The sequence below is a fragment of the Lissotriton vulgaris genome, chromosome 7 (assembly GCF_964263255.1).
Source record: "Lissotriton vulgaris chromosome 7, aLisVul1.2, whole genome shotgun sequence".
Lineage (NCBI taxonomy): Eukaryota > Metazoa > Chordata > Amphibia > Caudata > Salamandridae > Lissotriton > Lissotriton vulgaris.
This window is the reverse complement of record NC_141695.1, coordinates 816,621,751-816,648,331: the sequence shown is the minus strand read 5'-3', so window position 1 is coordinate 816,648,331 and position 26,581 is coordinate 816,621,751. Positions and strand designations below refer to the sequence as shown.

Here is a 26,581-nt window from a genome sequence, read left to right as displayed (position 1 = left end):
GACTGCTTGCTTTGTCCCTGTTCCCGCCAGAACCGGAGCACAGAGCCTGACAAGACCTCGACTCCCGGACCTCTCTGACCCCACTGCACAACTCCAGCAAAGCTGAGCCCCATGGAAGGCGTTGGAACCCGTGGAAGCAGGCAACTTGGAAAGACTTCGACTTGCTAACAGCGCAGCTCCTGAGGCCTCCTCGAAGCTGTGCACTGGGGACTGAGACACCCCGACACCGAGCTCCACCTGCACCGAAGGCCAGCCCTCCACACTCCACGAGATCTGTGTGGGGCCCTTCTGCTTGCGTCCTGCTCGACGCGTTGTCCCGGTTGCTGGCCAGTTGGCTAGTAGCCCTGTGACGATGATCTTTTGAAAATCCATCGCTGGTCTGGTTGCTCCAGAATGGCACTTGCTTCCCTGAAAAGGTGAAGTACCTCAGACCCTCCTGGTCTGCGCCAGAAGCTCCTTGTGTATCCTGCGTGGGTTGCCTTTGCCTAGGCTTGTTGGCTCCGATCTCGAAGCCGACCCCTCCATCTGCGAGAACCTTCGTGGGACAGCTCCTCTCCAGCACCTGGTCATCCTCGACGCCTCCTGGTCCAAGTGGCTGCAACGACAAGCTTCACGACAGCACCTGATTGCTCCTTGACGATGTCTGGTTCCTTCCTGGTTCCACCCGGTCACTGGCTAGTGACCTAGACTCTGTCCCCTCTGCTTTCAGGTCTCCTTCATCCTCGATCCACCCTTGGATCTACCCGGACATCTTCCTCCTGGTCGCCTGTAGCATCTTTCTTCACCGGCTCCATAGACTTCAACGACGAAACCCGACACATCTTCACACCTATGCACCCGCTTCCTGTGGGTGAGGTAACGCGAGTACTTCGGTGCTCGCAAGGGTATTGACTATCCAAGTGTCTAGGTTTTTAGTTGTTTCCTTCTAGCTAGACTGGAAGTGTCCTAAATCTTTATTTACTTACCTTTTACTTTCCTATTGACTCTCACGTGATAATACTGACTTTGCACCCGCCGCCTGTGGGCCTCCTACTCCTAACCTAAGGGTCAGATAGTGTAGCCCCAGCGATTCCCTAGGCCCTAGGCCTTCTCCTTTCCCAAGTCGTGGTTCTTATACCACTTACTTAGTATATGGTGTTACGCGCCCCTAGGGCCAAACTGTAAATTGTGCTATTTAAAGTATTTCTGAGTATAACTTGTTATGTGCTTTTGCCTCTGATCTAATAAAGAGTTCAGATGAGTATGTTAGTAAATAAATACATATATACTTTATATATATCCTGTGTGGTGTCCTTTCATTTGATATTCAAGGGGGTTACATATGGTAAAACAGCTGGCTTTACACACCCTCAAGAGCCTTTTAGCCTAAGACTGTTCTGTCCACGCTACCTCTAGGATAGCTGGTCTATAAGGTTGACTTTACAACCATCACCATAAGGGTTGTTTGGACTGGTACAAGGTGCTCACTAGAATAGTGAACATCATATACCAGGCCAACTTCTCACATTGGTGTGCAGCGGTTGGGATTAGAGCTTGCTGTTGTTTTACCACTTGTAATCTTGAGATATCATTTGAAAGATCACATAGGTACCTATTGGTACATATAAAAACAAGTCTTAGTATACTTACGTTCTACTCAACTTAGCTGTTGTAGAGCCTGGGCCTAGCACACCCTGACTACAACTCCTAGACAGGTTCTGTAGGAAAACACATAGTGTAGGTAGGTGCAACACTCCCACCTCACTAGAAACCATGTCTCATCCAGTGAACCCCAGTGGTTCTCTGCCTGAAGAAGTAGATCCCTTGAGAACTGCTTCAAGATATGAAGCCTTAGCCTTCCATGAATTGAGACAATTGTGTACTTCTAGAAGGCTAAAACTGGGTTCAACCCCTACCCTCAAGTTCCTGGTTGAGCTCTTAGAAGAGTATGATGCTCAACAGCCACTTAAGACAGGTGACACAGGCAGTGCGGATGAAGTCTTTCCCTCCTCAGATGATAATACTGATACTCCAGTTCCAGATGAGGAAGAAGGAGAAGGAGGAGAAGGAGGTGATTCTGATCTTGAGACAAACAGTCAGACCTTAGTCAGAAGACTTAGTAGGGCTAACTTAAGCATACATGGGAGTCAGTATGGGCAGCCCTCATACAGACCCCCAAGTGGGCTTAACCAGAGGCAGAGAAGAGGGAGATCCCACTCCAGGGAATCTCTTGTCTCTCATGCTTCAAACAGCTCTCATGGCCTTACGAGAGAGGGATGACTTCCCCTCAGAGAAGGGAACATGAGGCAAAGATGAGCGAAGCTGCTCTTAGGATTGAAAGACAGGAACTTGAGGTTGCCCTGGCCAAAGAGAAGCTTGCTTGTGCTAGAGAGCATAGAGAGAGTGGGTTAGAACCCACTGGTGGCAGCAATATCCCTAAGGATAAAGATAAGTCCTATGAGAATAGAAACCTAAGCAAGATTGTGCCCCCCCACAAAGAAGGGAATGACATCCACAAGTGGATAACTGCTTTGGGGAGAGGGCCTGCAAAGTGCAGCAGGTACCCCAAAGTCAGTGGGCAGCAATCTTGTGGCTCTCCTTTTTAGAAAAAGGTTGAGACAAGCTCCTCACAGTTAGTGATGGGGATGCTAACAACTACTCTGTCCTAAAGAGTGCTCTGATTGATGGGTTTGGCCTAACCACTGAGAAATATAGGTTGTTGTTCATAGACACCCAGAAGACACAGACTCAGGACTGGACTGATTTTGTTGATTGTGCCACTAAGGCTCTGGAAGGCTGGTTATTGGGAAGTGAAGTTAAGGACTATACAGGATTGTATAATTTGATCATGAGAGAGCAAATACTTAACAATTGTCATAACCAGTTATTGCATCAATACCTGATTCTCCACACTCGCCCCAACCTTCTGGAACTCTCTACCGACCCACCTCAGATCTTCCACCCATTACTCTCACTTCCGAAAGACGTGAAAAACCTTTCTCTTTCTTCAAGCTTTTCCACTATAAACCACTCTTTCCTTCCCGACCTTCCTGTTCTCTGAGGTTCAGTACACCATAGCGCCATGAAACTGCCAGGTGAACGTGCGCTCTATAAATATTTTAAACTCAAACTCAAACTGATTGACTCATATCTGACCTCTCCCCAAGAATTGGGAAAGAAGGCAGACAAATGGGTGAGAACCAGGATTAAGCAGAAAAACGAGAGCCAAGGGGGGGATCAGAAAAAGGCAGACCAGAAGGGTAATGAGCAGAAACAAAAAGACCAGAAGTCTTAACCAGGCCCCCAAAAGGCACAGGGGGAGGGTGGCTCCAAAAAGAACAAACAGAAACAATAAGGCCAAAAGAAGACCTGGTGTGGATACTGTAAGTCAGTCTCTCACTGGTTTAGTGAGTGCACCAAAAAGGGCACATCACCAACCACCATTGCCCCTAAGGCAACTGTTCCCCCTAGTCCAACTGTTAGTGGTTGTTCCCAGCAAAAGGGTGTAGTAGGGTTGACCCTGAGAACTGAGATGGACTCTGGCCTAGTCAGTGTACCAACTCAGGCTGTACTTGTCTGAGATGGAGGCATAGCCATGTCTTCTACTGCAAGCCCCAGTAATCTGAGGAAGTACAGGCAGACACCTTTTACTAATGACAAGATGGCTCAGGCCTACAGGGACACATGTGCCAGTGTCACCATGGTGACACCTGACTTTGTGCACCCTGATCAGATCATACCAGGTGAGAATTACCTAGTGACCAATGCTAGCAATGCCACTACTTCCCATAGTGTGGCAATTGTGAACTTCTCCTGGGGAGGGGTAACTGGCCTCAAAAAAGTTGTTGTGAGTTCAGACCTTCCAGTAGAGTGTCTGTTGGGAAATGATCTTGAAACCTCAGTTTGGTCTGAGGTGGAGTATAGGACCCATGCAGAAATGCTGGGAATATCAGCACATGTCCTTGCTGTGACCAGGTCACAGGCCAAAAAGTGCTTACCTGAACAAGTGCTGGATCTTGAAACAATAGACCAGAACCTACCCAAGAGAAACAGCAAGAGAGTTAAGGCTGTGCCTTCCCCCCTGCCTCAGGTGGAGGATCAGCCCTCACAGGAGGATGATTCTGAGATCCAAGAGGGAACTGTCCTAGAAGAACTTGAGCCAGATCAGGTTGAGTTTCTTGGGACAGGGGGGCCCTCAAGGGCAGATCTGAGGCAGGCACAATTAGATTGTTCCTCTCTTGAACCCCTCAGACAGCAGGCTGCTGCTGAGGCTGCTGGAAATGCTCAAGGTACCCATAAAGTGTATTGGGATGATGGGCTCCTTTATTCAGAGGCTAGAGACCCCAAGCCTGGTACTTCCAGGAGGTTGGTTATACCTCTGCAATTTAGGGGCTTCCTTCTTACCTTGGCCCATGATATTCCCCTAGCAGGACACCTGGGCAAGAACAAGACTTGGGACAGGCTTGTCCCTCACTTTCACTGGCCCCATATGTCAGAAGATACAAAGGAGTTTTGTCGCTCCTGTGTTACCTGCCAAGCCAGTGGCAAATCAGGTGGCACCACAAAGGCCCCCCTCATACCACTACCTGTGGTGGGGGTACCCTTTCAAAGAGTGGGGATAGACATTGTAGGACCAACGGACCCCCAAACAGCATCTGGACAGAGATTTATACTGGTGGTAGTGGATCATGCCACCAGGTATCCAGAAGATATTCCCCTGAGGACCACAACAGCTCCTGTTGTGGCAAGGGCCCTACTTGGAGTTTTCTCCAGAGTGGGGTTTCCAAAGGAGGTTGTCTCTGACAGAGGTGCAAACTTCATGTCAGGATATTTAACTGCAATGTGGAAGGAGTGTGGCGTCAACTATAAGTTCACCACCCCCTATCACCCACAGTGTAATGGGCTTGTGGAAAGATTCAACAAGACCCTCAAAGGGATAATAAAAGGGTTACCTGAAAAGCTGAGGCGAAGATGGGACATCCTTTTACCCTGCCTTCTGTTTGCTTACAGAGAGGTCCCACAAAAGAGGGTTGGCTACAGCCCTTTTGATCTTTTGTTTGGGCATCCTGTAAGAGGACCCCTATGTCTTGTGAAGGAAGGATAGGAGTTACCTCTCAAAAAGCCTAAGCTTGACATAGTGGACTATGTACTTGGTCTCCGCTCTAGGATGGCTGAGTATATGGAGAAGGCTTCCAAAAACCTTGAGGCCAGCCATGAATTACAAAAAGCTTGGCATGACCAAAAGGCTGTACTGGCTGTGTATCAGCCAGGACAGAAGGTATGGGTGTTGGAGCCAGTGGCCCCAGCAGCACTCCAGGACAAATGGTTTGGACCCCATACAATAGTTGAACAGAAGGGAGAAGTCACATACTTGGTGGACCTTGGGACTCCCAGAAGCCCCCACAGGGTACTTCATGTCAACAGACTTGAAGCATTTGTCGACAGGGCAGAAATCGGCTTGCTCATGGCTACAGATGAGGGGCAGGAGGAAGAGAGTGACCCTCTCCCAGAGCTGCTTACTCAAAACCCTGATGATGGCTCAGTGGATGGTGTGGTCTTTTCAGACAACCTCTCTGACCCTCAGCAACAGGATTGTAGACAAGTTCTGCAGTCCTTCAGACATTTGTTTTCTATGACCCCAAGTCAGACAAGCTGGTGCAAGAGTAAGATCTACAGGCAACCTGACCATGTCAGGGACTGCCTAAGGACAGAGGTCCAAAATGTGTTGGAGCTGGGAGTTATTGAGCCCTCAGAGAGCCCTTGGGCCAGTCCAGTAGTCCTGGTGCCAAAACCTCACACCCAAGATGGTAAGAGAGAGATGAGGTTTTGTGTGGACTACAGAGGTCTCAATGCTGTCACTAGGACAGATGCCCACCCCATCCCCAGGGCAGATGAGCTCATTGATAGATTGGCTTCTGCCAAGTTCTTGAGCACATTTGACCTGACAGCAGGCTACTGGCAAAACAGATTAGCTGAGGATGCAAAAGCCAAGACAGCATTTTCGACCCCGGGAGGACATTATCAATTAGTGGTAATGCCTTTTGGTTTGAAGAATGCACCTGCCACTTTCCAAAGGTTGGTGAATCAAGTTCTCACAGGACTGGATGACTATTGTGCAGCTTATCTAGATGATATTTCTGTCTTTAGCTCCTCCTGGGAGGATCACCTGCTCCACCTGAGGAATGTTTTAGAGGCTCTGCAAACGACAGGCCTCACTATCAAGGCTATAAAGTGCCAGATAGGGCAGAGCAAGGTTGTGTACCTGGGCCACCTAGTAGGTGGGGGTCAGGTTCAGCCACTGGAGAGCAAGATCCAGACCATCAGATACTGGCCTCCTCAAACCACCCAGACACAGGTCAGAGCCTGTCTGGGAACTACAGGAAGTTTGTGAAAAAACTATGGGTCCATTGTGACACCACTGAATGACCTCACTTCCAAAAAGATGCCAAAGAAAGTTCAGTGGACAGTTAGCTGTCAAACGGCATTTGATGACCTGAAGCAGGCCATGTGTACTGCACCTATTCTGAAAAGTCCAGATTACTCCAAAGAGTTCATAGTCCAAACAGATGCTTCTGAGTTGGGTGTGGGAGCTGTACTTTCACAACTGAATATAGATGGTCAAGACCAGCCCATTGCTTTTATAAGCAGAAGGCTGACCTCTGGAGAGAAGCGTTGGTCAGCTATAGAGAGGGAGGTCTTTGCTGTGGTTTGGGCCTTGAAGAAGCTGAGGCCATACTTATTTGGCACTCACTTCAAGATTCAGACAGACCACAAGCCCCTCCTATGGTTAAATCAGATGAAGGGTAAAAATCCCAAACTTCTTAGATGGTCCATTTCCCTACAGGGGATGCACTTTACAGTGGAACATAGACCTGGGACTGACCATGCCAATGCAGATGGACTCTCAAGATATTTCCACTTAGAACATGAAGACTCAACTGGTCAAGGTTAGATTAAGGTCCCTAAGTTTTAGGGGGGGGGGGTTGTGTAGGAGAGAAGGGTCTGCTTCCCATGGTCACCCCCACTTTTGCTTTTGCTTTACTGGTTTTCGACTTAGATGTAGCTGTGGGCCTGCTAGTCAGACCCACAGCCCGGATGCACTCTCGCTAAATTCACACCACGTACTCTAGGTACATACACAATTGGGAATTGGTTCACCTTATCAGCCCCTGTAGAAGTGTACCCTAAGTACTTAGGGCATAGGTGTAACCAAGGCCTACCAGGGGCTGCAGCATGTACTATGCCACCCCTGGCTGGCCACCTAAATTAACATAACTGGCTGATCACTCAGCTGGGGCAAGGTCATGTAATCACCCCTTGCTTAGGTGTAGCATTCCTATACCTACTTACACATAGACACATAGTAACCTATAAGTCACTCCTATGGCAGGCCTTAACAATCCTGGAGGCAGAGTGCTTGGTTATGTGTGAGATGGTGCTCTAGCATGAGCTGAGCCTGTCTGCAGCTTTCAGAACCATTTCCTCATAGTCTTAAGTGCATTATAAACCTCGCGGTTAAATGCTAACTTTGGTTTGGCTTTATCCAAACATGTTGTGTAAGGTGTCATACGCTTTGGAATACTACCCCCGCGTCATTTCTGGCGACGGGGGTAGCATTCCACCCTTCTAGAGGGAGTAGACATGTTAAGTCCAACGATCCCGTTTAAAGTTAACCAGAGCCCCAGCATCACAAAATGGATGCTGCTGCCACAGACACAAGTCTGACCTCCTGCTGCTGGGAGTCCTTCCAGTCACGGAGGTTTGGACAATAGGTTTCCTGCTTGGGGAGGTGCGAGCACCACCCCAGACAGGAGGATGTGTATTGGGACAGGGAGGGCTGAATAGATTGAGACACTGCCTGAGGCACAGACACTAGGTGCTTCATGCATACCCCAGTTCAAACCGGTTGCTGAGGCACTCTAGCCCCAGCTCTGGCGCGAAACTGGACAAAGGAAAGGGGGTGTAATCACCCCCCTTCCTGGTCCCACCCATAGGAGGGACCTAGTGAGCAAACCAGCCCCCTTTAGTTGTATAAAGGTAGGAGCTTACCCAGGAGACTTTAGATTAATCCTGGAATCGAACTGAAGATGAAACTCTGGACCCTTTGACATTCACCTGAGATGAAGACTGAAGAGATCTCCCTTCTGGCCAAGGAGTAACCACCCTGGGCAACCAGGCACCATCCAGCACCTTGACAGCTTGCTTTGTCCCTGTTCGGGCCGGAACCCGAGCACAAGACCTCGACTCCCGGACCTCTCTGACCCCACTGCACGACTCCAGCACAGCTGAGCCCAGTGTAAGGCGTTGGAACCCGTGGAAGCAGGCAACTTAGAAAGACTTCGTCTTGCTAACAGTGCAGCTCCTGAGGCCTCCTCGAAGCTGTGCACTGGGGACTGAGACACCCGACACCGAGCTCCACCTGCACCGAAGACCAGCCCTCCACACTCCACGAGATCTGCGTGGGGCCCTTCTGCTTGTGTCCTGCTCGATACGTTGTCCCGGTTGCTGGCCAGTTGGCTAGTAGCCCTGCGACGATGATCCTTTGAAAATCCATCGCTGGTCTGGTTGCTCCAGACTGGCACTTGCTTCCCTGAAAAGGTGAAGTACCTCAGACCCTCCTGGTCTGCGCCAGAAGCTCCTTGTGCATCCTGTGTGGGTTGCCTTTGCTTAGGCTTGTTGGCTCCGATCTTGAAGCCGACCCCTCCATCTGTGAGAACCTTTCTGGGACAGCTCCTCTCCAGCACCTGGTTGTCCTCGACGCCTCCTGGTCCGTGTGGTTGCAACAAGCTTAACGACAGCACCTGATTGCTCCTAGACGACGTCTGGTTCCTTCCTGGTTCCACCCGGTCACTGGCTAGTGACCTAGACTCTGTCCCTTCTGCTTTCAGGTCTCCTTCATCCTCGATCCACCCTTGGATCCACCCGGACATCTTCCTCCTGGTCGCCTGCAGCATCTTTCTTCACCGGCTCCATAGACCTCAACGGCGAAACCCGACACATCTTCACACCTATACACCCGCTTCCTGTGGGTGAGGTAACGCGAGTACTTCGGGGCTCTCAAGGGTATTGACTATCCAAGTGTCTAGGTTTTTAGTTGTTTCCTTCTAGCTAGACCGGAAGTGTCCTAAATCTTCATTTACTTACCTTTTACGTTCCTATTGACTCTCACGTGAGAATACTGACTCTGCACGCGCCGCCTGTGGGCCTCCTACTCCTAACCTAAGGGTCAGATAGTGTAGCCCCAGTGATTCCCTAGGCGCTAGGCCTTCTCCTTTCCCAAGTTGTGGTTCTTATACCACTTACTTAGTATATAGTTTTACGCGCCCCTAGGGCTTAACTGTAAATTGTGCTATTTAAAGTATTTCTGAGTATAACTTGTTATATGCTTTTGCCTCTGATCTCATAAAGAGTTCAGAGGAGTGTGTTAGTAAATAAATACATATATATTTTATATATAGCCTGTGTGGTGTCCTTTCATCTGATATTCAAGGGGTTACTTATGGTAAAACAGCTGACTTTACACGCCCTCAAGAGTCTTTTAGCCTAAGACTGTTCTGTCCACGCTACCTCTAGGATAGCTGGTCTATAAGGTTGACTTTACAACCATCACCATAAGGGTTGTTTGGACTGCTACAAGGTGCTCACTAGAATAGTGAACATCATATACCAAGCCAACTTCTCACAACCGTCACCTGCTGCTGCGACAGAAGGTCCTCCAAAAGAGACAGTTTCATCAGAGGATCAATAGCCATGCTCAAGAGCTCGGGGTACCAGACTCTTCGTGCCCCATTTGGAGCCACAAAAATTACTTGGGCCCGATTGTGCTTGATCTTCTTAAGCACTCTGGGTAGAAGCGGTACAGGCATAAAAGCATACAGGAGGCCGCAATTCTACTCGCAACGAAAGGCATCGCCAAACAAGTGCCGAACTGGAAACTCCAACGCGCAGAACTGCTGATATTGCATATTATCTTCAGTGGCAAATAGATCAAACCAAGGCTCTCCCCACTGCCGAAAGAGACCCTGCAACACCTCCGAGCGAAGACGCCATTCATGATCCATCATGCAACGGTGGCTGAGTTCGTCCGCCCTGGCATTCAGGGAACCCACCAGGTGTTGAACCACCAGGGATATGCCCTGATGTTCCAGCCATGTCCTAATGTGAGGAGCCTCTTGACATAGGGTCTACAACCTCACCCCACCCTGTTTGTTGCAGTACCACATGGCGGTGGTGTTGTCCGTGAACACCAGCACTACTCTTCCTTTGACAGAAGGACAGTGCAAGATGGATCGCCCGAAGCCCGAAGGTTGATGTGGAGCCTGGACTCCGCCGAAGACCAGAGGTCTCTGATCTCTGCCTCTCCAATGTGGCCGCCCCATCCCAGGAGTGACGCATTTGTCACCACTGTGAACTCTGGTTGCGGAAGCGAGAGAGTTCTGCCGTTGACCCAATATTGGTTTGTTATCTACCACTGCAACTGACTCGCAGTCCCCTCCGAAATCTGGATGACATCTGAAAGATTGCCCTGATGCTGCACCCACTGGAACTTCAGTTCCCACTGCAGAGCCCACATACACCATCTGGCATGATCTACCAGCAGGGTGCAGGAGGCCATGAGGCCCAGCAGCCTCAGAGTCATTCTCACCAAAATCCGGGATAGAGGCTAAAACATCCGTATCATAGCCCGATTATCCCGGACTCACTGCTCGGGAGGATAGGCCCGACTGTGCTGTTTCTAGAACTGCTCCGATGAAAAGGAGCTTCTGTGAGAGAATCAGGTGCGACTTCGGCATATTGACCGTGAACCCCAGCGAATGCAGGAGGTCTGCCATAGCCTGGAGGTGGGAGATGACAGCCTAAGGTGAATCCACCTTCAACAGCCAGTCGTCGAGATGGGGGAAGACTGGAATCCCTGATCTGCGAAGATGAGCTGCGACCACCGCCATCACTTTTTTGAACACCCAAGGGGTGCTGATGAGGCCAAAGGGGAGCACGGTAAACTGAAAATGCTCATGGCCTTCCGTGAACAGTAGGTAACGCAGGTGGGCAGGCAAAACGGGGATGTGAAAATAAGCATCCTGCAAGTCCAACGCTACCATCAAGGCTCCAGGGTCGAGGGCAGACAGGCCCTGAGCCATGTTTAACATTTTGAACTTCTCCTTCTGGAGGTAGCAGTTAACGTCACTTCGGTCTAAGAGAGGATGCAGGCCTGTGTCCTTCTTGGGTACCAGGAAGTAAGGGGAGTAACAAACACGACCTACGTCTGGCACAGGGACTCCTTTGATAGCTCCCTTGGCCAAGAAAGCTGAAACTTCCTGTTGGAGAAGGGCCAAGTGATTCTCAAACATGCGATGGAGCGTTGGTGGCATAAAGGGAGAGGTAGTCGCGAAGGGGAGGATGTAGCCCCTTCAGATTATCTGCAAAACCCACTTGTCCAGCTTGATCTTGTGCCAGTGGGGGAGGTGATGGCGGATCCCGATGACCACTGGCAACCGGTGGCCCTGAAAAGTTGGACTAGGATAGTTTGGAATTTGCTGCAGAGGGAGTATTAGTGGACTAACCCCACGCTGGCCCCTGACCCACAATGCTGGGTCCCACGTCCCAGGCCACGCATACGCTGGGTAGCTTGTGCAGCCCTGTGCCGCTGAGCGGAACGTGGTAGGGCACCCCATATGTAGCCATGAAAGGCAAACTGCATGGGGCAATAAGTTGCTGTGAGGCCCAAGGATCGGCTGTGGCCCTAGATTTCTTGAAGCGCTCAAACACGCTGTCCACCTTGTCACCAAACAGGCTACGCCCATCAAAGGGCATGTCCAAAAGTGTGGATTGAACATCCCCAGAAAAGCCAGACATTCTCAGCCAGGTGTAGCGCCTCGGGGATTCCGACGTGGAGACCGTCCTACCCAGTGAGTCGGCGGTATCCAGCCCACATCAGATGGTAAACTTAGCTGTGTCTCGACCCTCAACAGCAGTGCGGGTGAGCATGGCTCGGGACTCCTCGGGGCTCTGTGGCAGCACTTGTGCGACTATATCCCATACTGTGTGTGTATAAAGGCCCAAAAGACATGCTTTGTTCACCAACCGCAGTCCTAAGCTGGAGGAAGAAAACATCATCTTCCCAAGATGGTCCAGCTTCTTGGATTCCCTATCTGGGGTGCAGTAGGGAACGCACCTTTTGAGGATGAGGCTTGGTCCACCAAGCTCTCAGGTGTAGGGTTTTGGGAGAGGAAAAGTGGGTCGCCCCGGGCCGGGTGGTGATTTTAGACAATCATCCTGTCCACAGGGCTTGGACCAAGTGCTGAGAAAGATGTCAGTGAGAGCCTCATTAAAAGGCAGCAGGGGCTCCGAAGAGGCTGCTGCCAGATGAAGCGCCTCAGTCAGGAGGTTATTCATGACAGCCACCATAGGAAACTCAAGGCCTCAGCCGTCCCTTGCAACGCCACAGAGTAAGAAGCACCCTCCTCCATAGTCATGGTAGGGGGAGAAAGTATATCAAGGTCTGGGGAGGTATCTAGACTACTGGCATCACCCAACTCCTCTCGCCTAGACCCCTCCTAGTCCTCCTCACCCTCCTCTGGCTGCCACTCAGGGCGATATGGAACGCTAGGGATGAGCATCAGTACAAAAGTCCTTCCGGTGCCGATACAGACGTCAGACGACGTTTGTCCGGCACCGGGTCCAGTCAGGGCAAAGGCTGAGGTCGAGCCGGTTGGGGGCACAACCAGTGTCGGGCGTCACCACTGGAATCGGCACCGGGAGGTCGACCAACCCTATCAGGACCCAGACATGGATCCATGCGGCCCTCTGGCACTGAGGCTGGAGCCACCAGTATCGAAGGCCCAGGGTCCCCAGCTGAGTCCATGGGGCCCGAAGGTGCCCCAGCGGAGTTGCGCTGCCCAAAAATGCTATAGAGCGCTTAGTAAAAGGCACAAATTGGGCTGGGGACACTCTGGTTCCTGGAAAGGGAGGGAAGCGCGGAGCCATCCCAGCGAGCTCAGAGGATGGAGCCGGAGAGTGACGACACTCAGAGTCCTGTGTCGCGTCAGCCGACTGGCAGGGAGAAGGCAAAGAGCGACAATGCTTCTTCGCTTTCTTTTGTGGTTTGACTTACCGGAGAAGTGAGAAGACTTCAAGGAGGAATGGTGATGAGTCCACTACCTTTCTCTCGACAGGGACCTCAAACGACACGGAGAGGACTGCCGGGCCTCCAAAAACTTCTGGGACCACTCCCACAAAGACTTCAGGTTCATGGCCCGGCAGTCGGAGCACGACTTCAGATCGTGACTGTGCTCCAGGCATCAAAGTGACACGAAATACGGATCGGTGACCGACATCAACTTGTGGCAGGAGTCCCAGGGCTTGAAGCCGGTCCAGCAATGGGACATCCCTGTGCACCAGGAGTCGAAGACTCGAAAAAGGTGGAAACAAATATTCGAAAAGGGGTTAGTTAAAAAAGACCAAGGGGCAATCTCTCTCCCGATGGGCGCTGGCTGGCGTGGAAAAAGAAAGAACTGACGTCAGCGCGCAATGGCGGCATCTAAATAGACACTGTGACGTCATCCCGGGCACCACAACGCCGACGACGAATGCAGAGTCGACCAACGCCACCTACCAACGGGCAGAGGTACTGCTACAAAATAAATCCTCCGGATCCAGTCTGACACCTGGAGGTAATTCTAAGGTAAGGGATCTATAACTAAGGTCTCTTTCAGATAATCCTTTCATGAACTGTTTGATGAATTTTGAGCACGAAGAGAGTAAATGTGAGGAATGCCTATATCTAGATATTGCAGCAAACTGTTTCTTGATAGAAGCATGCATTAGCCTTGACCGAGCTAGCAAGAAGAGAGAGGGTAGTATCTGCTAAGGTGATGCCTGTATAAGATGGAAATTTGATTTTTGGCATCATAAGCAGAAACTTTTCCATTTCAGTTTACACGTTTTGACAGTGGCTTCTGCCCTTGCTGTTGAGAGAAAATCTGTGTAGTCCTGAGGAATATTCAGTTCTCAGAATTCTTGGAATTCAGGAGCTATGCGCATAAGTGGAGAGAGGCCTAGGCTAGATGAAGGACCTGGCCTTGGCTCATCATCAACAGTGTTGGGAATACTTGTAGGCAAATGTGGTTGGATTCCGATAGTAGGAGACACTCCATATTCCAATTCTGTCTGGGCCACCTAGGGGCTATCAGAAGGAGGCGACAGCACTATGCTTTCATTTTTCTGAGAACGTTTGGTATAAGAGGGATGGGAAAAAGTGTATGCATAGATCCCAGACCATATGATCAAAAAGGCATTCCCCCAAGATCCTGGGTGAGGGTACCGAGTTGCATAGAACTGGCATTTTCTGTTTTCGCCTATTCCGTAGGGATTCAACTCTGGGTTGCCCCAGAGAGAGAAGATCCAGTTCAAAATCAACTTATCCAGCTCCCACTCATGGCAGCTCTCCCTGGTCCTTCTGCACCTGTCTGCAAAGAGAATGCTTTTGCAGGAACGTGTTCGACCTGCAGAGTTATTTTGTGAGCTGTGAGTTAGTTCCAAATTTCTTGAACTTCTTTTGAACGCATTAGGGATTTTGTGCTGCCTTGCTTGTTCAGGTCGTGTGTGGTGATGGTATTGTCTAAGCGCACTAGCACTGAAGACCCTGCTATTTTTGTCAGGAATGCTTGCAGATTGAGATAGATGGTCTTCAGCATTAAGAGATTGATATACATGGTTTTCTGGAGTGGGGACCACTTTCCTTGAATATGCAGGTCCTGTCGATGACCTCTCCAGCCCTCCAGGAAGGCATCTGTAGTTATTTTGAAGTAATATTTTTCAGGTAAGAACGTGGCGCCCTTTGCTAGATGGGAGGCTTGGGAACACCAAGTTAGTGCTTCTTGCATTCCTGGTGTGCTCTTGAAAAGGTTCTTGAAAGATCCTTCAGCTTGAGTCCATTGCTATTTTAGCTCTTCCGGTGTCTCATTCTCAGCCGTGTAAGAGGGACCAGACTGATCGCTGATGACATCATGCCCAGAAGTTACTTGAGCAGACGCACTGAAACCACATCTTTTTCTGGATAGTTTGAGAGCCAGTTCCCTGAGCCTTTGTTGCCTGTATTGGGAGAGAAAGGTTTGCTCTGGACAATATCTAGGGCTGCGCCCAGGAACATTATCTTCTTTGATGGAGTAGTGGATAACTTTTGTTTTAGTGAGACCTAGTTTGTGAAATAACTGTAGGCAAGCCTCCATGGCCTTGGATGCTTGAGATGCTGTTGGTGATTTTATCAATCTGTTCTCTTGGTAGGGGAATGCCTGATGACCATCCTTTTTGAGAGAGGCTGCCTCAGGGGCTAGGCATTTGGTAAAAATGCTGGGAGCCAACTTGAGGCCACATGGGAAGACTTTGAGTTGGTAATGGGTGCCAGCTATGGTAAGGTGTAGGTATTTTTCTATGCTTTGGGTGTATGGGGATGTGGAAATATGGAGGCATATTATCAAGAACGGCGATAAAATTATCGCCGCTTTAGCGGCAGAAAACTGCCGCTGAAGCTGCGATAATGAGCTTGATAATATGCCCTTGTGAATTCCCATAGCAGCCCATGTTAACACCAGAACCTGGGCTGCTATGGGAATTCACAAGAGCATATTATGAAGCCCATTATCGCCACTTTAGAGGCAGTTTGATAATTTTATCGCCGTTCTTGATAAAATGCCCCATGGATCCTTTAAGTCTAGAGATGTCATATAGTCTCCCTGACTTAGGAGATGCAGTAGGTCATAAAGGGTGACCATGTGAAAGGATTGCTTGCTTAGATACTTGTCTGTTGTTATTTGCCTCCTGGTCAGGTAGAAATTGGAAATGTTTGCACCCATGGGGGGGGCGGGGGGGTGCAGAATTGGGTGCAGCTGACACCTGAGAGAGATCACTGTTTTATACTTGCTTCTCCTCCCTGAGGGGTCTATTTCTGTATATACCTTTGCTTGTTATAGGCTGCCATTGGAGGGGGACAGACAATAGGACTGTTGTTGGCAAGATGGGCTGTACTGTTGTTGATAGGTCGGTTGAAAGCACTGATAACCTCCTCTATAGGAGGAGAAACATCTTCCATGTGCTCTTCAAAAGTGCACCTTGCAAACCTGCAGCGTTCCCAATGACTTTGCCGTGTCTGTATTCACCGTCATGGCTGGCAATTCCTCATTGACATGCCTACCATAAAGGGCTTCCCCATCGTAAGACATGTGTAGGGTTTTTGATTGGACCTCACGCTGGAAAGAGGTTGCTTTGAGCCATTCTTGTTGCCATAGAACAGCAGCTCCTGCCAGCTGCTAAAGTCCAGTAGAGGCAATGTCCATTACACAATCTATTATTTTGGAGGATGTTCTCATCTACCTCCTGAAGGATTATTTTAGCCTCTGATCGTTTATTGTCTGGCACAAGATCTATCAGTGCACCAATTTGTGACCACATTTGTTGGTCGCACTGGCCCAATATAGCCAGGGAATTAGCATCACGAATTATGATGGCCAACATTGTAGAAAACATTTAAAATATATTTTCTAGGTGTCTGGCCTCTCGATCTGGATGCACCTTTACTAAATGTGCACTGGGTCCCTGTCATTCAGGTTCCCAGTGCCTGTGTTCTTTCCCAAAACGGTACCTTTGTTTCCACAATTGGCACACCTCTGGCCCACATATAAGTCCTTTGTAAAAGGTACCACTAGAGCCAAGGGCCTTGTGACCAGATAGGGTCTCTAAGGGCTGCAGCATGTATTGTGCCACCCTTGGAGACACATCACCTAATACTTGTATGCTGCCATTGAAGACTGAGTGTTTTGATGCATACATGACTTTAGAGTCGACATGGCACACATCCCTATGTGTCATGCCTACAAACCACTGCCTGTGGCATAGGTAAGTCAGCCATCTAGTAGGCCTCACAGCCGTAAGGCAGGGTGCACTATACCACAGGTGAGGGCATAGCTGCAAGGCTAATATGCCGCTACAGTGTCTAAGCCCATTCTTAGACATTGTAAGTGCAGTGAAGCCATATTGAGTACATGGGCTTGGAGTTTGTCACTATCAGCTCCACAGCTCCACGATGACTTTACTGAATGCTAAGAAGTTTGATATCAAACTTCTCAGCACAATAAACCCACACTGATGCCAGTACTGGATTTAATATAAAATGCACTCAGAGGGCACTTTAGAGATGCCCCTTGAAAACGATTAACTCCCTAGTAGTCAGCTGACTGGTCTGCACAAGACTGGCACACACAAACATTTTTCTGACCCCCTGAAGTAGGAACCCCCTTGTGCTCTTGTGAGTCAGGAACAAAGCCTGCTTGGGTGGAAGTGCTTCTCGCCTACCACCAAGCAGGAACAGCATTGACGGCGGTCAGCCTCAAAGGCTTCCTGCCATTTGTTATGCTTGCCAGAGCCTCTCCAGCTAGTGGAGATGCCCGCCCCCTGACCAAGCCCCACTTTTGGCAGAAAGGTTGATGGGAAAATTAATAGTCAAAAGAGGTGTGTCCCCTCTCAACCAGGACCGTCCCTATGGTGTCCTGAGCTGAAGTGACCCCTGCCTTTGAAAATCCTCCATGTTGGATGGAAGTATTTTAGCCAATCAGGGTAGGGGATGCCCCCGCCCCAAAGGAAGGGGACATACAGAGGATGTTGTCACCCTGAAGGTAAGTAGCCCATTGGCGGCTACCTGCCAGTACCTTCAATGCCCCTAAATTTAATAATTACGAGCACCCTCAGACATTGATCCTTAGATTCCTGTGGCCTAAGAAGAAGAAGGATGAAGAAGATGCCTTGTAGCCAAGCCTGAAGACGATTACGGATTTGGCACGAGCCCTACTGGCCTGTCTTCCGCTTAAAAACCCTGAAAGAAGACGACACCTGTATTGCAGCCAGCTACTTCCAGAAACCAGAGGAAGCCTGCCTGCTCTTCAACCAAGACCAGATCGCCCGAGAACAGAGGACCTGTCCACAAGAAAACAACTCTAAGGACTCTGGATCAAGATGGGATTGCCACACATGTCCACTCTGCACCTGACACACGCGGCCCGAGTCTGAGTTGTTTACCTGTCCAGTGAAGTCTCCCCAGGTATACTGACCTTGGTGGCAGACCTCTCCTGTACCCCACAAATACGCATGCAGCTTCAACACGAAGGGTTCCCCTGACCGCGACCAGCTCCAGTAAAGATCTTCTGACGTCTAAAGGCACCTGTGCATTCTTAGCCCCCCGACTTAGGGGAGCCCAGCCAATAGCGCCCAGGTGTCCACCGACATACCAACTTACCTGTCCAGTCGTTGGTCACCTTCGTCCAGCCTCCTGGTCCGAGCCTGCAGTCTCTTTGTGCGATAGATTCCCAATTTGTTTGCATTGGGCACCCAACGCTGATTTTCACCCTGCACCCAGCCAGCCCTGTGCGTGGTGTGGTGTATGGTTGATGCTGCCTTGTGCCCCCTCGGTGCTTGCCTAAACCCCTGGGGTCTGTGCCCTGAAAAGGTGGGTACCTTCCTTCATCCAGCACCTTTGTGGGTGCCCCCAGTCTCCAATGATCCATCGCCTTTGTGGGTGCCCCCAGTCTCCAATGACTAACATTGGCCCAGTGACCTCTGCAACTAGCTGCCCCAGTGCCGCTGGTGGTGCAGTACCTACCTTGTTCTGACCCTTGCTCAGTGTTGGTCTAAACCCCCGAAGACTAGATATGTATGTCGAGTCCTTACCTGTGAATGTACATAACTGTTTCATTCCATTCGATTGCAATGCATTTCTTGGTATTGCACTAATTGTCTATATTTCACATTGCTAAGTTACTGCTGTGAAAAGTTGGCCTAGTATATGCTGACCACTAGTTATAGTGGGCACCTTGTTCCAGTCCAAACAACCCTTATTGATGATTAGGTTAAAGACAACCTTTTATGAAACCTATCCTAGTGGTAGCTATGGAGAGCAGCCTTCAAGCTAAGTCTTGAAGGAATGTAAAGGAGTCTAGAACCTCCTGAATGACCAACAGGTGTTATTATTAAAATATGTATTTATTACTAAACACTCTCTACTAATCTCTTCATGAGATTAGAGAACAAAGTACACAATATTAAATCACTAGAATGACAGTAAATAGCACAATACACAGTGGGCTCCAGGGGGAGACCAAACCATATACTAAGAAAGTGGTATAACAACCACGACTTGACTAGACACTAGGACTCCAAGGAACCACCAAAGGTAGTGACACAGGGGACCCACGACGGACGCGTGCAGTGTGAGAACACAGCCTCGAGCTCCGTACAACTCCAAAGTTGTGGCTGGATTTTTAAAGTTTAAGGACACTTAGGAGAGGACTTTGAGCAGACCCTTTCAAACTTAGAAGGTTCTAAGGCCAGCACCCATGTGAGCACTGGAGTACTTGTGTTACCTAACCCAGGGAAGCCAGGTGCATAGGTCTCAAATGGTGTCGGGAATCTTCGTCGTTTTCAATGGCGTGATGCTGAAAAGTGCTGCTGCTGTGGAAAGGAAAAGTGTCCAGTGTGATCCAAGCCTGGATCAAAGATGAGAAGAACCTGAAAGCAGACGGGACAGAGTCTGGGTCACTTGTCTGTGATCAGGGGCTCGGTAGACGAATGCCCAACGATGTTGAGTGCTTCAGGTGAGGTGAAGCTTGAATCTTCAGCCACGGGAACCAGGAGACATAGAGGACAACCATAGTCTGCAGGCGATCTGTCCCACAAAGGATGTCGAGTGCTGGGGGGTCAGTGTCCAGATTGAACACCAACAAGCCTTGGCAACTGCAGCCCATGCGGTCAGAGAAAAATGCTTCGGTGAGGACCATGAAGGTCCTGGTGACTCCCCATGAAATGGTGAGTCAGGGCACATCTAGAGCAACCAGGAAAGCCCACTGAAAGTTACAGTTGCCTTCACAGGGACCCACAGGCCAATGGACCAGGGATCACAAAGGGACCTCAAGAGGAATCACAAAATACTAGCTCACGGAACACTCGTGGAGTGTAGGCCGGTAATCTTCAGTGGAATCACTGTTCGGGGTTTGGACTACAAATTGTCCAAAGCACAGCTTCAGAGTTGCTGGAAAGCAGATGCTTCAGCAAATGGACACGGTGCCCAGGGGTTGGGGTTGCATGGTCCCCACGAGGGATACGGGTCTCAGGTTTGCTGAGCACACTAGACTACCTCAGGGACACTTGGAAACCCACCTCCTGTGTTGCAAAAGTCTTCAGAGTCCTCAGGAGCTTCAGAGATGCACACCGGTCAGATGTGTCTTTGGTGCCTGCTTCGCAGGGGAGTAATTCCCTTATTCCGAAGGGAGATTCATCAGTCATCTAGCACAGTGTAGATCAGCGAAGTACTTGGTTTCTGTAGCAGAGTTTCGTACAGGTAAATCTAAAGTTTTTTAGCCAGGGGTTCCTACTTTCTATATATATTAATAATAACTGTGGGTCTAGAGAAACTCAGGTCTCTGTGTTCAAAATGTGTCTAATCTACTACACGATACACTTGGACCCAATTTATTTTGCTACTGCTTAAAAAGTGCGTGCGTGCTCTTTCCGTCGGTACTCCAGTCAGGCATCTATGCTGTTCGCCTCCCCGAACTGCGCAGATGCCTGACTGGAGTACCAACGGAAAGAGCGGTGCCCCTATTTCCTGAGCTGTGGCCAGGTGAGGAGCGGCGCCGGTCCCTCAAACTCTAGCTTCTCCTAAACAGGAGCATTGAGAGGGCCTACTCAGGTGATATGCTAGTATTTATATAATTTCTATTATGCACGCACGCACTTTTTAAGCATTAGCAAAATAAACTCTTGGTCCTGAAGAAGCAGGTGATACACTTAGTATCTGTTAACTGCAGAAACATGTCGACCTTTCCATACATGCAGTAGATATTTGTTTAAAACTACTGTCATTTTGCACTTCACGTCTTTTAATCTTGGAAGTGGACTGCTTCTCATTAAAGTCATTTGTGCATCCACTATCCATTTTTAACCACATCACTTTCACTCATTTGTTTTGTGCACTGCTTTTCGGTTACCACTATCTTAGTGTACTATATGTACGTTGTAGACATACCACTTGGTGAGACTGGCCCAAATGATGACAAGAAGGGCGGTCCAGATTGCGTAACTGATGGGAATCCATATCACACAGTGATGGGTCCAAGTGTATCATGTAGTAGATTAGACACATTTTGAACACAGAGACCTGAGTTTCTCTAGACCCACAGTTATTATTAATATATATAGTGTTCTGCTTAAGGGGTTATAACTGTGTTTGGGTCTTTAAATATTTCCTTTGGACCCTACTCTCTCCGTGTGTGTTGTTCCTACTTTCTACCCAAGGAAGGTGTGGGACAAACTCTGGGGACCCGCCTATGGGAGGGTCCAGACAGAGGAGTGGCTACACCCATGTCCTTTGTCCAGTTTCGCACCAGAGCAAGAGCAAATGGCTCCTGCAACCGGTCTGAGTTGGACTATGCACAGGGACACCAAATGATTCCCCAGTGCAGACATCAAAGCATCCCTCAGAGTGCACCCACCCATCCCCAATACATTAAAGCCTGTCCGGGAGGTGGTTATACCACCCTGTGACAGGAAATCTATTGTCCAGCCTCCCCTTCTGGAGTTTCGTCCAGCAGCAAGAGGGCAGACACGTGTGTGGCTCGCAGGATCCATCTTGTGATGCCAAAGTTCTGTAAAGCTGTTATTGGGTGTACCGGTGTAGTCCTATTTCTCCCTCTTGGAGGGTGGAATCATACCTGTCACACCAGTAACTGGTGTGGAGGTATACTTTCAAGGTGTTTGACACCAAACACAACAGGTTTCTGTGTAGCCGTTTTAAAGTTAGCATTTACCGCAAGGTTATAATCCACTTAAAAGTATATGGGATGGGTACATCACAAAACAACCCCGGGGAATAGATTCTGAAGGCCGCAGAGGGGCTCTCCTCATGCATGGGTAACCTCTCACATTAAACCCAGCACCCTGCCTTCAGGATAGATAAGGCCTGCCATAGGGGTGACTGAAAGGTTTATATGTGCAGTGATAGGGTAGGTATAGTGAAGCTATATCTAAGTAAGGGGTGAATGCACCACCTTACACAGGTTGCAGTAGCAGACCTGTGGTGTCAATATGAGTGGCCTCTCAGGGGTGGCATAAAACATGCCGCAACCCCTGTGAGGCACCTGGGGTACCTATGTCCTAGGTACATAGTATACCATATACTAGGGACTTATAAGGGTTCCCCAGTAATCAAACTCGAGTGTACCTAAAGTACATGCAATCAATTTAGAGGAGAAAGCAGCTGGGCTGGGCTCCTGGATAGCAGGATCCCAACCAGACTAAGTCGAAAACAGTGAAAAATCAGCAAACAGTGGGGGTAACTATAAGAAGCAGATCCTACTCTCCTACAACTGCTACTGTTTTCTTGGTTGTTTTTTTATTAGTCCTCATATTTGACAAAGGCTATAAGCGAGATCCTCCTGAAGGTCTGTGAGATCTGGGCACCAGCTACCTTCTAAGATCTACGCTAAGGCCCTTTCCACTCACAGTTGATATAGAATCTGATGGTATCCACCACCGATCTTGTCAACCCATTGAGCTGGTCTTAATCCTTGGACAACAAAAATGCATGAGAAAAGCCAGAATCAAGAGAAGCAAAGAGGGCCCAGATTTTTTCTTTCTTACCTGACCCCAGTTGGCAGTCTAGCCTCACTATATGTCTTACAAAGTTTATCCAGCCCACATATGTAGGGGGAAGTTCAGAGACCCATTTCACACAGATTTCCTTGTGCACTATCATCATTAAGATAAATACCAGCGATCTGATGTTTCTCCCCCAGTTGTTTTTATCCACCCAAAATATAACCAAGGGAAGGTTTACCTCAAAATTGCAGCCCAGCATTTTTACTAATACATTACCCACTTCTTGTCAGAAGATATGGATGGCTGGACAGTGCCAAAAGAGATGTAAATAGTCTGAATTTTCCAATTGGCATTTCGTACAGCATCTTCTTCTTGTGCCTCCCATCTTAGCCAGTTTCTTGGGAGACCAGTAGGCTCTGTAGAGGGTGAACACGTGATTTCTCCTGAGTGGAGCCGAAGTTACTGAGGCCTAAAGTGTAGCAGCTGATACTTGCCATAGGTTTTGTTTGTCACAGCCCGGCATGTCCAACTTCCAGATTTCTTTGGCTAAGGTCCCAGCACTATCATCTTCTTGAGCTAGTACCCAGTACCATTTGGAGACCTCCTTCTTGTAGTTTTGTGTTTTTAATAAGTCTTTTTCTGCCTCTGACTTTATCCCAAGGCTTGGCTGCGATTGTGACCAGCTGGCCAACTGGTAATACTTAAAGCACAAGTTAGTTACATTCGGTAACAATATATCTGTAAGAAACAGTAGTTAGTGTTAGATTCCTTACCTTAGAATATCCCCAGGCGTCAGGCTGGACCGGGAAAGTTTTCGTCAGCAGTACCCTTGTGCGTCGGTAGACGTCGTCTGCGGCTCCGCATCCGTCGTTGGCATCCTGATCGCCGGGATGACGTCGTCGGAGTACTTAGACGCCGCCCTTGCGTGCTGACATCCGTTCTGTACATAGCTTTCCGCGCCAGGAACACAGAGCCATGATAGAAACGAAACCGACACTGGTGCCATAAAACTAGGGCCCTGAAAGGGATGTCCTTAACCCTAGATATCGTTTTGCCGAACTGGGAGGATGGGTGGGGTGGTAAGAGATATATTGTTACCGAAGGTAAGTAATTTGTGCATCTGAAAGAAACAGGTTAGTGTTAGATTCCTTACCTTAGAATAGATACCCCAGCAATACCAACCCCGGTGGTGGGTCTGCGAACCAATAATCACACCAGAAAGTCCTGGAGAACGGAACGGCCAAAGAAGCCATCTCTCCGGTCTTGGCTGTCCAGGCAGTAGTGTCTTGCGAACGTGTGCAGTGAGGCCCACGTAGCTGCCTGACAGATGTCCTGCAAGGGGACTCCCCGACCCAGGGCAGTAGTAGCCGCCGTGGCCTGAGTGGAATGGGCGCGTAGCCCCACAGGAGGCTCCTTTCTAGCCAGAGAGTAACAAGCCTTGATGCACAAAACGACCCACCAAGAGATCGTCCGCTTGTGCACCTCCCGTCCCTTCTTAGCGCCCACGTAAACATAAAGAGCTGGTCATCCACCCGGAACTGGCCTGTGCGGTCTAGATAGAAGGAGAGTGCACGCTTTGGGTCCAGACGTTAGAGCCTCTCTTCCTCTTGGAGTTCTGGACTTTAATAAGGTCCAGAGGTGTCAGGGACAACACCCGAAGACCCCTGAGTTCTACCTGTCTCGGTGCACAAATAAACAGAAACACGGGCTTCTCGATGGTGGCGTCAAAGACCAAAGGTTTATTACTGCAGGGACACAGAAGTCACAGAAGCTACACACGGGCAGATTCTAGGAGCCTGTTCGATTTGCACTAAGTGAGTTGCTCCTTAAATACAAGTTTTTTAGCTGTGGGCAACATTCTTCACATACTAGTACGTTTCTTAAACTTTGTATCCTAAACAATAAATATTTGGCGTCAAACAGGAATCGTCAACGAATTTCTGATGTCAAACATTACGAATGAGGGGTTCCCACTGTTCGATCATAATCCCATGTCATCTTCTCATTCAAGAGCCGGACCGCCTCATCGTAAATTTCGTTACCTCCCCCTAATAAAGGCCCAGAAGGAAAGGAGCAGAGCCAGGTGTAGAAGATAGAAAAACAGGATAAGAGATGTTTGTGGGTCGTAAATGGGCAAGGCTACCGACTTCGGCCACCTAATCATGATCAGGCCAGCGAGCACGAGAACCAGTATAGCAGGACTGGCCTCAGGCAGAGGAGGCAGCTTCTGCCGAGTCATGCGGCCACAGCGTTTCTGACTTAAGGTGTACGTGTCATTTAGCAAGGTGAATCGCCGGCTAAGCTAAAGCTTACGTGTCTTTTAGTGAAATGAATTGATCAGAGGTCACTGTTTGTCCATTGACTATGTGAGGGCAAGAATACAAGATGGATGCCATAATCTAAAATGGATGCCATCGGTGTACCGGAAATGTGCTCATAACAAGAGTGCTCTTGCTCATAGCATAGCGAAAACACCAGGATATACTATATGGATCATTTACGGTTCACTGGTACCGAAATTATGGGTTTACGACAATGTCGAAAACACGGGTTCGAATCGTCACGGAACCTCAGACCCTCCTTTTGCCCTTACATAGGCAATTACTCACTCTATGTCAGAGTCTATCTCGATGTTCATTAGGTCAGTGATATGTTGCTGTAGCATTATTCTTTCTCGCACCTTGTCTCCCAACACAGGTGGTTTCCTTAAACAGGTTGCAGCACAGAGGCTACACAAGGCGGGACCACACTGGATAACAAGACAGCACGAGAATAGGAACACTAAGACAATACCAACGACCATCAGAACCTTCCATCCCCACGCTGATAATAGAGTCCCAAGCCATTCCATTAACGACCGATTTCCTTTGTCTACATGAATAGAGTCGGAGATCTTGTGTAGCTTTGAGATCGCTTCGTACACTGTCGGAGCATTATTGGGGATATAAACACAGCAGCTCGATTGGATCATTCTGCATACCCCACCTCGATCTGCAAGTATTACATCAAGAACCATACGGTTCTGTAATGTCATGAGACGATCCGCCTGGAGCTCAGCTGTTAAATTACTAAGGGCACCAGCAGTTTCTGTAATAGTACATTCAACTACCCGTGTTAGCTGACGTAGATTTCTACTATTGGCCATAGGCCCCCAGAACGGAAGGAAACCTTTGAAGAAGTCTCCGGCTTCCTGACCAGCGGTGTCTTCTTTGCTGAAAACACCTCTTACTACTCTGGTTTTGTGATAATTTGGGGCAGCTGTGTATGTCGGAGGCAACAGTCGAGCAATATAGCATGAACCTGAAAAGTCAGCAGGCAACCATGTATATGCCCTATCTCGACAGATGAAGTAGGTACCCTTAGCAGTTAGGAAGGCAGGGGAAGAGTTTGATGGATACACGTAAGTTTCAACACAGTCACTCTTCCCTAGCCGAGCTCTTGGATTTCTCCCATTACCTTGCAAGGAGAATTGACCTCGGTGAGGTACGACCCAAACTGGAGTGGACCTCTTACGCTTGTTTTCACCCAAACTAATGCTATACTCCGTAGCATTCCAACTCAAATAAACTTGTAGCTCATCTCTAGGGATAAATGGAGAGTTATTGACGTCTTTAATCATGTCAGTTATTCCCTTTAGCAAGGCTTTATTAGCGGAGTTATACTTGGTGGAACGTGGAGGATGCGGGGGATAGGTCTCGAGGGCATAGACAAATACAGTCTGGAAGGCCCGACATGATCCATTATAGCTTAAAGGCAAGACCAGGTAGGGAATGCCTTTATCCATAGTGTGTGGTATCAAGCCACACACCCAGCAGTCCGTTGTGTTAACTACCAGTTGGTGTTGGTGCAAGAGCTGTACAAAAGTGTTATTTATGAATTCTGAGCGTCGAGCTTGCTCATGTTCAGGGAACGGATGAAAGGAATGAAAAGAAGCAACAGTAGGAGAAACAAGATCAGGGGGAGG

The 26,581-nt window shown here is 49.0% G+C and overlaps 1 protein-coding gene and 1 pseudogene across 1 annotated transcript in view; both read right to left on the bottom strand.

Annotated features, from left to right (window-relative positions):
* DNAH17 (dynein axonemal heavy chain 17) overlaps positions 1-26,581 on the bottom strand; it is a 15,539,113-nt gene that overhangs the window by 6,983,494 nt on the left and 8,529,038 nt on the right. The gene's annotated exons all lie outside the window — the stretch shown is intronic.
* On the bottom strand, positions 9,952-11,126 carry LOC147702468 (uncharacterized; annotated as a pseudogene).